General features: G+C 51.3%; 16 non-coding genes across 16 annotated transcripts; all 16 read right to left on the bottom strand.

Moving 5' to 3' along the window:
• Positions 1 to 302: 302 nt before the first annotated feature.
• On the bottom strand, positions 303 to 383 carry Trnas-aga (transfer RNA serine (anticodon AGA)). The gene has a single exon. It is a non-coding gene; the product is annotated as a tRNA-Ser (tRNA).
• Positions 384 to 1059: 676 nt separating this feature from the next.
• Positions 1060 to 1141, bottom strand: Trnas-cga (transfer RNA serine (anticodon CGA)). The gene has a single exon. It is a non-coding gene; the product is annotated as a tRNA-Ser (tRNA).
• A 138-nt stretch (positions 1142 to 1279) lies between these two features.
• Trnak-uuu (transfer RNA lysine (anticodon UUU)) lies at positions 1280 to 1352 on the bottom strand. Its single transcript has one exon. It is a non-coding gene; the product is annotated as a tRNA-Lys (tRNA).
• Positions 1353 to 1706: 354 nt separating this feature from the next.
• On the bottom strand, positions 1707 to 1788 carry Trnas-aga (transfer RNA serine (anticodon AGA)). The gene has a single exon. It is a non-coding gene; the product is annotated as a tRNA-Ser (tRNA).
• A 677-nt stretch (positions 1789 to 2465) lies between these two features.
• On the bottom strand, positions 2466 to 2547 carry Trnas-cga (transfer RNA serine (anticodon CGA)). Its single transcript has one exon. It is a non-coding gene; the product is annotated as a tRNA-Ser (tRNA).
• A 138-nt stretch (positions 2548 to 2685) lies between these two features.
• Positions 2686 to 2758, bottom strand: Trnak-uuu (transfer RNA lysine (anticodon UUU)). The gene has a single exon. It is a non-coding gene; the product is annotated as a tRNA-Lys (tRNA).
• Positions 2759 to 3112: 354 nt separating this feature from the next.
• On the bottom strand, positions 3113 to 3194 carry Trnas-aga (transfer RNA serine (anticodon AGA)). Its single transcript has one exon. It is a non-coding gene; the product is annotated as a tRNA-Ser (tRNA).
• Positions 3195 to 3871: 677 nt separating this feature from the next.
• On the bottom strand, positions 3872 to 3953 carry Trnas-cga (transfer RNA serine (anticodon CGA)). The gene has a single exon. It is a non-coding gene; the product is annotated as a tRNA-Ser (tRNA).
• Positions 3954 to 4091: 138 nt separating this feature from the next.
• On the bottom strand, positions 4092 to 4164 carry Trnak-uuu (transfer RNA lysine (anticodon UUU)). Its single transcript has one exon. It is a non-coding gene; the product is annotated as a tRNA-Lys (tRNA).
• Positions 4165 to 4518: 354 nt separating this feature from the next.
• Positions 4519 to 4600, bottom strand: Trnas-aga (transfer RNA serine (anticodon AGA)). The gene has a single exon. It is a non-coding gene; the product is annotated as a tRNA-Ser (tRNA).
• Positions 4601 to 5277: 677 nt separating this feature from the next.
• Trnas-cga (transfer RNA serine (anticodon CGA)) lies at positions 5278 to 5359 on the bottom strand. Its single transcript has one exon. It is a non-coding gene; the product is annotated as a tRNA-Ser (tRNA).
• Positions 5360 to 5497: 138 nt separating this feature from the next.
• On the bottom strand, positions 5498 to 5570 carry Trnak-uuu (transfer RNA lysine (anticodon UUU)). The gene has a single exon. It is a non-coding gene; the product is annotated as a tRNA-Lys (tRNA).
• Positions 5571 to 5924: 354 nt separating this feature from the next.
• On the bottom strand, positions 5925 to 6006 carry Trnas-aga (transfer RNA serine (anticodon AGA)). Its single transcript has one exon. It is a non-coding gene; the product is annotated as a tRNA-Ser (tRNA).
• Positions 6007 to 6683: 677 nt separating this feature from the next.
• Trnas-cga (transfer RNA serine (anticodon CGA)) lies at positions 6684 to 6765 on the bottom strand. The gene has a single exon. It is a non-coding gene; the product is annotated as a tRNA-Ser (tRNA).
• Positions 6766 to 6903: 138 nt separating this feature from the next.
• Positions 6904 to 6976, bottom strand: Trnak-uuu (transfer RNA lysine (anticodon UUU)). The gene has a single exon. It is a non-coding gene; the product is annotated as a tRNA-Lys (tRNA).
• Positions 6977 to 7330: 354 nt separating this feature from the next.
• Positions 7331 to 7412, bottom strand: Trnas-aga (transfer RNA serine (anticodon AGA)). Its single transcript has one exon. It is a non-coding gene; the product is annotated as a tRNA-Ser (tRNA).
• Positions 7413 to 7500: the final 88 nt, after the last annotated feature.

A 7500-nucleotide genomic window follows, 5' to 3' on the forward strand; every position in this document is an offset into this window, starting at 1 on the left:
CCTTTACTGTTGGGCAATCGTTGCATGGAGCTGTTACTAATTAAGCGTCCTCTAAAATGCTGTCTACAAACGCATCACGCTAGGCTCGTAACAGACTATCGAAGAAAACTGACACACGATGTAAAATCAAATTGCAGCAGTTTTTACGTCTCATACGTTGAAGCAGAGGAGCTACGTGTTTTCTCGACACTCACTGGGCGATTGGAAAATTCACAAGCGTCTCGAATGCAATGTTTCCCACGTATTCGCTCATTTCACGGTTCCGTTGGAGATGCTCTTCACCTCTTGACACAAAAATGAAACGCAGTCGGTAGGACTCGAACCTACGCTCCAGAGGGAATCTGATTTCTAGTCAGACGCCTTAACCACTCGGCCACGACTGCCGGTCGCATAAGTGTCTGTCGACAAGTGAAAACGGCTCCTTTTAAAGCAACCTGACGGCAGAAAACGACATGGCCTCACTCGTTTCAGTAGTGCTTCCGTGGCCAGCACAGTAGCCGTTACGACAGTGTATTAATTTTCTCCCGGACAGGGGCTTGAACGCGGGACCTTTTGGTTGAAGGCATAGTGCTCTGCCGACTCAGCTACCCTGTCCGCCTGCAAGGATTATGGTACAGCTGCAATGTGTGGCAGTGATTCGCGTGTCGTAATTACTGGCTTGTGGCTCCAATGGCGACTTCACCGACTTCCCTCTGACGCACCGCTGACGCTAGTTTTCTCTCGTCTTAAACGATGGACGTACTTTCAAGCAGCTGCGAGATCTTACGAAAAGAAACGCTGCACCACTGCTTGTGCCGCACTCGAATGACTCAATTGCGATTCTTAAAAAGAAATGAATGCTCGCTCTGTCCAACACTTTCAAGCACGTCTGCGTACTCACGAACACGGCGACGGCGCGAGAAAATGACGGGGGTGCGCTCGTGGGCCTGCGACGGTTTTCTGTATTACTAGCTTCCGTGCGAGGTGAACCGATAGCCACAGGAAGCAGAGGCCGCCGCGAAAATCAGTATTCTTAAACATGCGTGCGAAAATTTGTGCTCGTTTGTACGCAAAATCGCACGCAGCCGGTAGGATTCGAACCTACGCTCCCAGAGGGAATCTGATTTCGAGTCAGACGCCTTAACCACTCGGCCACGACTGCCGGTGGCGCCAGCTCCTCCCGACACATGCAACTGCTGCCGTTTAGAGCACTGCAGTGCCAGGAAACGGCACAGCTGCATTCTTTTCCGTCGTGCTTTCACCGCTACTAGGCGAGCCGCTACCAAAGTATTAAAATTTCCGCCCGGACAGGGGCTTGAACCCTGGACCCTCACGTCAAATGCCTTATGCTCTACCGACTGAGCTATCCGGGCTCACCTCACGTTACTACACCTCCCACTATGCTACGGACACATTGCCTCTTGTCCTTTACTGTTGGGCAATCGTTGCATGGAGCTGTTACTAATTAAGCGTCCTCTAAAATGCTGTCTACAAACGCATCACGCTAGGCTCGTAACAGACTATCGAAGAAAACTGACACACGATGTAAAATCAAATTGCAGCAGTTTTTACGTCTCATACGTTGAAGCAGAGGAGCTACGTGTTTTCTCGACACTCACTGGGCGATTGGAAAATTCACAAGCGTCTCGAATGCAATGTTTCCCACGTATTCGCTCATTTCACGGTTCCGTTGGAGATGCTCTTCACCTCTTGACACAAAAATGAAACGCAGTCGGTAGGACTCGAACCTACGCTCCCAGAGGGAATCTGATTTCTAGTCAGACGCCTTAACCACTCGGCCACGACTGCCGGTCGCATAAGCGTCTGTCGACAAGTGAAAACGGCTCCTTTTAAAGCAACCTGACGGCAGAAAACGACATGGCCTCACTCGTTTCAGTAGTGCTTCCGTGGCCAGCACAGTAGCCGTTACGACAGTGTATTAATTTTCTCCCGGACAGGGGCTTGAACGCGGGACCTTTTGGTTGAAGGCATAGTGCTCTGCCGACTCAGCTACCCTGTCCGCCTGCCAAGGATTATGGTACAGCTGCAATGTGTGGCAGTGATTCGCGTGTCGTAATTACTGGCTTGTGGCTCCAATGGCGACTTCACCGACTTCCCTCTGACGCACCGCTGACGCTAGTTTTCTCTCGTCTTAAACGATGGACGTACTTTCAAGCAGCTGCGAGATCTTACGAAAAGAAACGCTGCACCACTGCTTGTGCCGCACTCGAATGACTCAATTGCGATTCTTAAAAAGAAATGAATGCTCGCTCTGTCCAACACTTTCAAGCACGTCTGCGTACTCACGAACACGGCGACGGCGCGAGAAAATGACGGGGGTGCGCTCGTGGGCCTGCGACGGTTTTCTGTATTACTAGCTTCCGTGCGAGGTGAACCGATAGCCACAGGAAGCAGAGGCCGCCGCGAAAATCAGTATTCTTAAACATGCGTGCGAAAATTTGTGCTCGTTTGTACGCAAAATCGCACGCAGCCGGTAGGATTCGAACCTACGCTCCCAGAGGGAATCTGATTTCGAGTCAGACGCCTTAACCACTCGGCCACGACTGCCGGTGGCGCCAGCTCCTCCCGACACATGCAACTGCTGCCGTTTAGAGCACTGCAGTGCCAGGAAACGGCACAGCTGCATTCTTTTCCGTCGTGCTTTCACCGCTACTAGGCGAGCCGCTACCAAAGTATTAAAATTTCCGCCCGGACAGGGGCTTGAACCCTGGACCCTCACGTCAAATGCCTTATGCTCTACCGACTGAGCTATCCGGGCTCACCTCACGTTACTACACCTCCCACTATGCTACGGACACATTGCCTCTTGTCCTTTACTGTTGGGCAATCGTTGCATGGAGCTGTTACTAATTAAGCGTCCTCTAAAATGCTGTCTACAAACGCATCACGCTAGGCTCGTAACAGACTATCGAAGAAAACTGACACACGATGTAAAATCAAATTGCAGCAGTTTTTACGTCTCATACGTTGAAGCAGAGGAGCTACGTGTTTTCTCGACACTCACTGGGCGATTGGAAAATTCACAAGCGTCTCGAATGCAATGTTTCCCACGTATTCGCTCATTTCACGGTTCCGTTGGAGATGCTCTTCACCTCTTGACACAAAAATGAAACGCAGTCGGTAGGACTCGAACCTACGCTCCCAGAGGGAATCTGATTTCTAGTCAGACGCCTTAACCACTCGGCCACGACTGCCGGTCGCATAAGCGTCTGTCGACAAGTGAAAACGGCTCCTTTTAAAGCAACCTGACGGCAGAAAACGACATGGCCTCACTCGTTTCAGTAGTGCTTCCGTGGCCAGCACAGTAGCCGTTACGACAGTGTATTAATTTTCTCCCGGACAGGGGCTTGAACGCGGGACCTTTTGGTTGAAGGCATAGTGCTCTGCCGACTCAGCTACCCTGTCCGCCTGCCAAGGATTATGGTACAGCTGCAATGTGTGGCAGTGATTCGCGTGTCGTAATTACTGGCTTGTGGCTCCAATGGCGACTTCACCGACTTCCCTCTGACGCACCGCTGACGCTAGTTTTCTCTCGTCTTAAACGATGGACGTACTTTCAAGCAGCTGCGAGATCTTACGAAAAGAAACGCTGCACCACTGCTTGTGCCGCACTCGAATGACTCAATTGCGATTCTTAAAAAGAAATGAATGCTCGCTCTGTCCAACACTTTCAAGCACGTCTGCGTACTCACGAACACGGCGACGGCGCGAGAAAATGACGGGGGTGCGCTCGTGGGCCTGCGACGGTTTTCTGTATTACTAGCTTCCGTGCGAGGTGAACCGATAGCCACAGGAAGCAGAGGCCGCCGCGAAAATCAGTATTCTTAAACATGCGTGCGAAAATTTGTGCTCGTTTGTACGCAAAATCGCACGCAGCCGGTAGGATTCGAACCTACGCTCCCAGAGGAAATCTGATTTCGAGTCAGACGCCTTAACCACTCGGCCACGACTGCCGGTGGCGCCAGCTCCTCCCGACACATGCAACTGCTGCCGTTTAGAGCACTGCAGTGCCAGGAAACGGCACAGCTGCATTCTTTTCCGTCGTGCTTTCACCGCTACTAGGCGAGCCGCTACCAAAGTATTAAAATTTCCGCCCGGACAGGGGCTTGAACCCTGGACCCTCACGTCAAATGCCTTATGCTCTACCGACTGAGCTATCCGGGCTCACCTCACGTTACTACACCTCCCACTATGCTACGGACACATTGCCTCTTGTCCTTTACTGTTGGGCAATCGTTGCATGGAGCTGTTACTAATTAAGCGTCCTCTAAAATGCTGTCTACAAACGCATCACGCTAGGCTCGTAACAGACTATCGAAGAAAACTGACACACGATGTAAAATCAAATTGCAGCAGTTTTTACGTCTCATACGTTGAAGCAGAGGAGCTACGTGTTTTCTCGACACTCACTGGGCGATTGGAAAATTCACAAGCGTCTCGAATGCAATGTTTCCCACGTATTCGCTCATTTCACGGTTCCGTTGGAGATGCTCTTCACCTCTTGACACAAAAATGAAACGCAGTCGGTAGGACTCGAACCTACGCTCCCAGAGGGAATCTGATTTCTAGTCAGACGCCTTAACCACTCGGCCACGACTGCCGGTCGCATAAGCGTCTGTCGACAAGTGAAAACGGCTCCTTTTAAAGCAACCTGACGGCAGAAAACGACATGGCCTCACTCGTTTCAGTAGTGCTTCCGTGGCCAGCACAGTAGCCGTTACGACAGTGTATTAATTTTCTCCCGGACAGGGGCTTGAACGCGGGACCTTTTGGTTGAAGGCATAGTGCTCTGCCGACTCAGCTACCCTGTCCGCCTGCCAAGGATTATGGTACAGCTGCAATGTGTGGCAGTGATTCGCGTGTCGTAATTACTGGCTTGTGGCTCCAATGGCGACTTCACCGACTTCCCTCTGACGCACCGCTGACGCTAGTTTTCTCTCGTCTTAAACGATGGACGTACTTTCAAGCAGCTGCGAGATCTTACGAAAAGAAACGCTGCACCACTGCTTGTGCCGCACTCGAATGACTCAATTGCGATTCTTAAAAAGAAATGAATGCTCGCTCTGTCCAACACTTTCAAGCACGTCTGCGTACTCACGAACACGGCGACGGCGCGAGAAAATGACGGGGGTGCGCTCGTGGGCCTGCGACGGTTTTCTGTATTACTAGCTTCCGTGCGAGGTGAACCGATAGCCACAGGAAGCAGAGGCCGCCGCGAAAATCAGTATTCTTAAACATGCGTGCGAAAATTTGTGCTCGTTTGTACGCAAAATCGCACGCAGCCGGTAGGATTCGAACCTACGCTCCCAGAGGAAATCTGATTTCGAGTCAGACGCCTTAACCACTCGGCCACGACTGCCGGTGGCGCCAGCTCCTCCCGACACATGCAACTGCTGCCGTTTAGAGCACTGCAGTGCCAGGAAACGGCACAGCTGCATTCTTTTCCGTCGTGCTTTCACCGCTACTAGGCGAGCCGCTACCAAAGTATTAAAATTTCCGCCCGGACAGGGGCTTGAACCCTGGACCCTCACGTCAAATGCCTTATGCTCTACCGACTGAGCTATCCGGGCTCACCTCACGTTACTACACCTCCCACTATGCTACGGACACATTGCCTCTTGTCCTTTACTGTTGGGCAATCGTTGCATGGAGCTGTTACTAATTAAGCGTCCTCTAAAATGCTGTCTACAAACGCATCACGCTAGGCTCGTAACAGACTATCGAAGAAAACTGACACACGATGTAAAATCAAATTGCAGCAGTTTTTACGTCTCATACGTTGAAGCAGAGGAGCTACGTGTTTTCTCGACACTCACTGGGCGATTGGAAAATTCACAAGCGTCTCGAATGCAATGTTTCCCACGTATTCGCTCATTTCACGGTTCCGTTGGAGATGCTCTTCACCTCTTGACACAAAAATGAAACGCAGTCGGTAGGACTCGAACCTACGCTCCCAGAGGGAATCTGATTTCTAGTCAGACGCCTTAACCACTCGGCCACGACTGCCGGTCGCATAAGCGTCTGTCGACAAGTGAAAACGGCTCCTTTTAAAGCAACCTGACGGCAGAAAACGACATGGCCTCACTCGTTTCAGTAGTGCTTCCGTGGCCAGCACAGTAGCCGTTACGACAGTGTATTAATTTTCTCCCGGACAGGGGCTTGAACGCGGGACCTTTTGGTTGAAGGCATAGTGCTCTGCCGACTCAGCTACCCTGTCCGCCTGCCAAGGATTATGGTACAGCTGCAATGTGTGGCAGTGATTCGCGTGTCGTAATTACTGGCTTGTGGCTCCAATGGCGACTTCACCGACTTCCCTCTGACGCACCGCTGACGCTAGTTTTCTCTCGTCTTAAACGATGGACGTACTTTCAAGCAGCTGCGAGATCTTACGAAAAGAAACGCTGCACCACTGCTTGTGCCGCACTCGAATGACTCAATTGCGATTCTTAAAAAGAAATGAATGCTCGCTCTGTCCAACACTTTCAAGCACGTCTGCGTACTCACGAACACGGCGACGGCGCGAGAAAATGACGGGGGTGCGCTCGTGGGCCTGCGACGGTTTTCTGTATTACTAGCTTCCGTGCGAGGTGAACCGATAGCCACAGGAAGCAGAGGCCGCCGCGAAAATCAGTATTCTTAAACATGCGTGCGAAAATTTGTGCTCGTTTGTACGCAAAATCGCACGCAGCCGGTAGGATTCGAACCTACGCTCCCAGAGGGAATCTGATTTCGAGTCAGACGCCTTAACCACTCGGCCACGACTGCCGGTGGCGCCAGCTCCTCCCGACACATGCAACTGCTGCCGTTTAGAGCACTGCAGTGCCAGGAAACGGCACAGCTGCATTCTTTTCCGTCGTGCTTTCACCGCTACTAGGCGAGCCGCTACCAAAGTATTAAAATTTCCGCCCGGACAGGGGCTTGAACCCTGGACCCTCACGTCAAATGCCTTATGCTCTACCGACTGAGCTATCCGGGCTCACCTCACGTTACTACACCTCCCACTATGCTACGGACACATTGCCTCTTGTCCTTTACTGTTGGGCAATCGTTGCATGGAGCTGTTACTAATTAAGCGTCCTCTAAAATGCTGTCTACAAACGCATCACGCTAGGCTCGTAACAGACTATCGAAGAAAACTGACACACGATGTAAAATCAAATTGCAGCAGTTTTTACGTCTCATACGTTGAAGCAGAGGAGCTACGTGTTTTCTCGACACTCACTGGGCGATTGGAAAATTCACAAGCGTCTCGAATGCAATGTTTCCCACGTATTCGCTCATTTCACGGTTCCGTTGGAGATGCTCTTCACCTCTTGACACAAAAATGAAACGCAGTCGGTAGGACTCGAACCTACGCTCCCAGAGGGAATCTGATTTCTAGTCAGACGCCTTAACCACTCGGCCACGACTGCCGGTCGCATAAGCGTCTGTCGACAAGTGAAAACGGCTCCTTTTAAAGCAACCTGACGGCAGAAAACGACATGGCCTCACTCGTTTCAG

This window comes from Schistocerca cancellata, unplaced genomic scaffold (genome assembly GCF_023864275.1).
Source record: "Schistocerca cancellata isolate TAMUIC-IGC-003103 unplaced genomic scaffold, iqSchCanc2.1 HiC_scaffold_690, whole genome shotgun sequence".
NCBI lineage: Eukaryota > Metazoa > Arthropoda > Insecta > Orthoptera > Acrididae > Schistocerca > Schistocerca cancellata.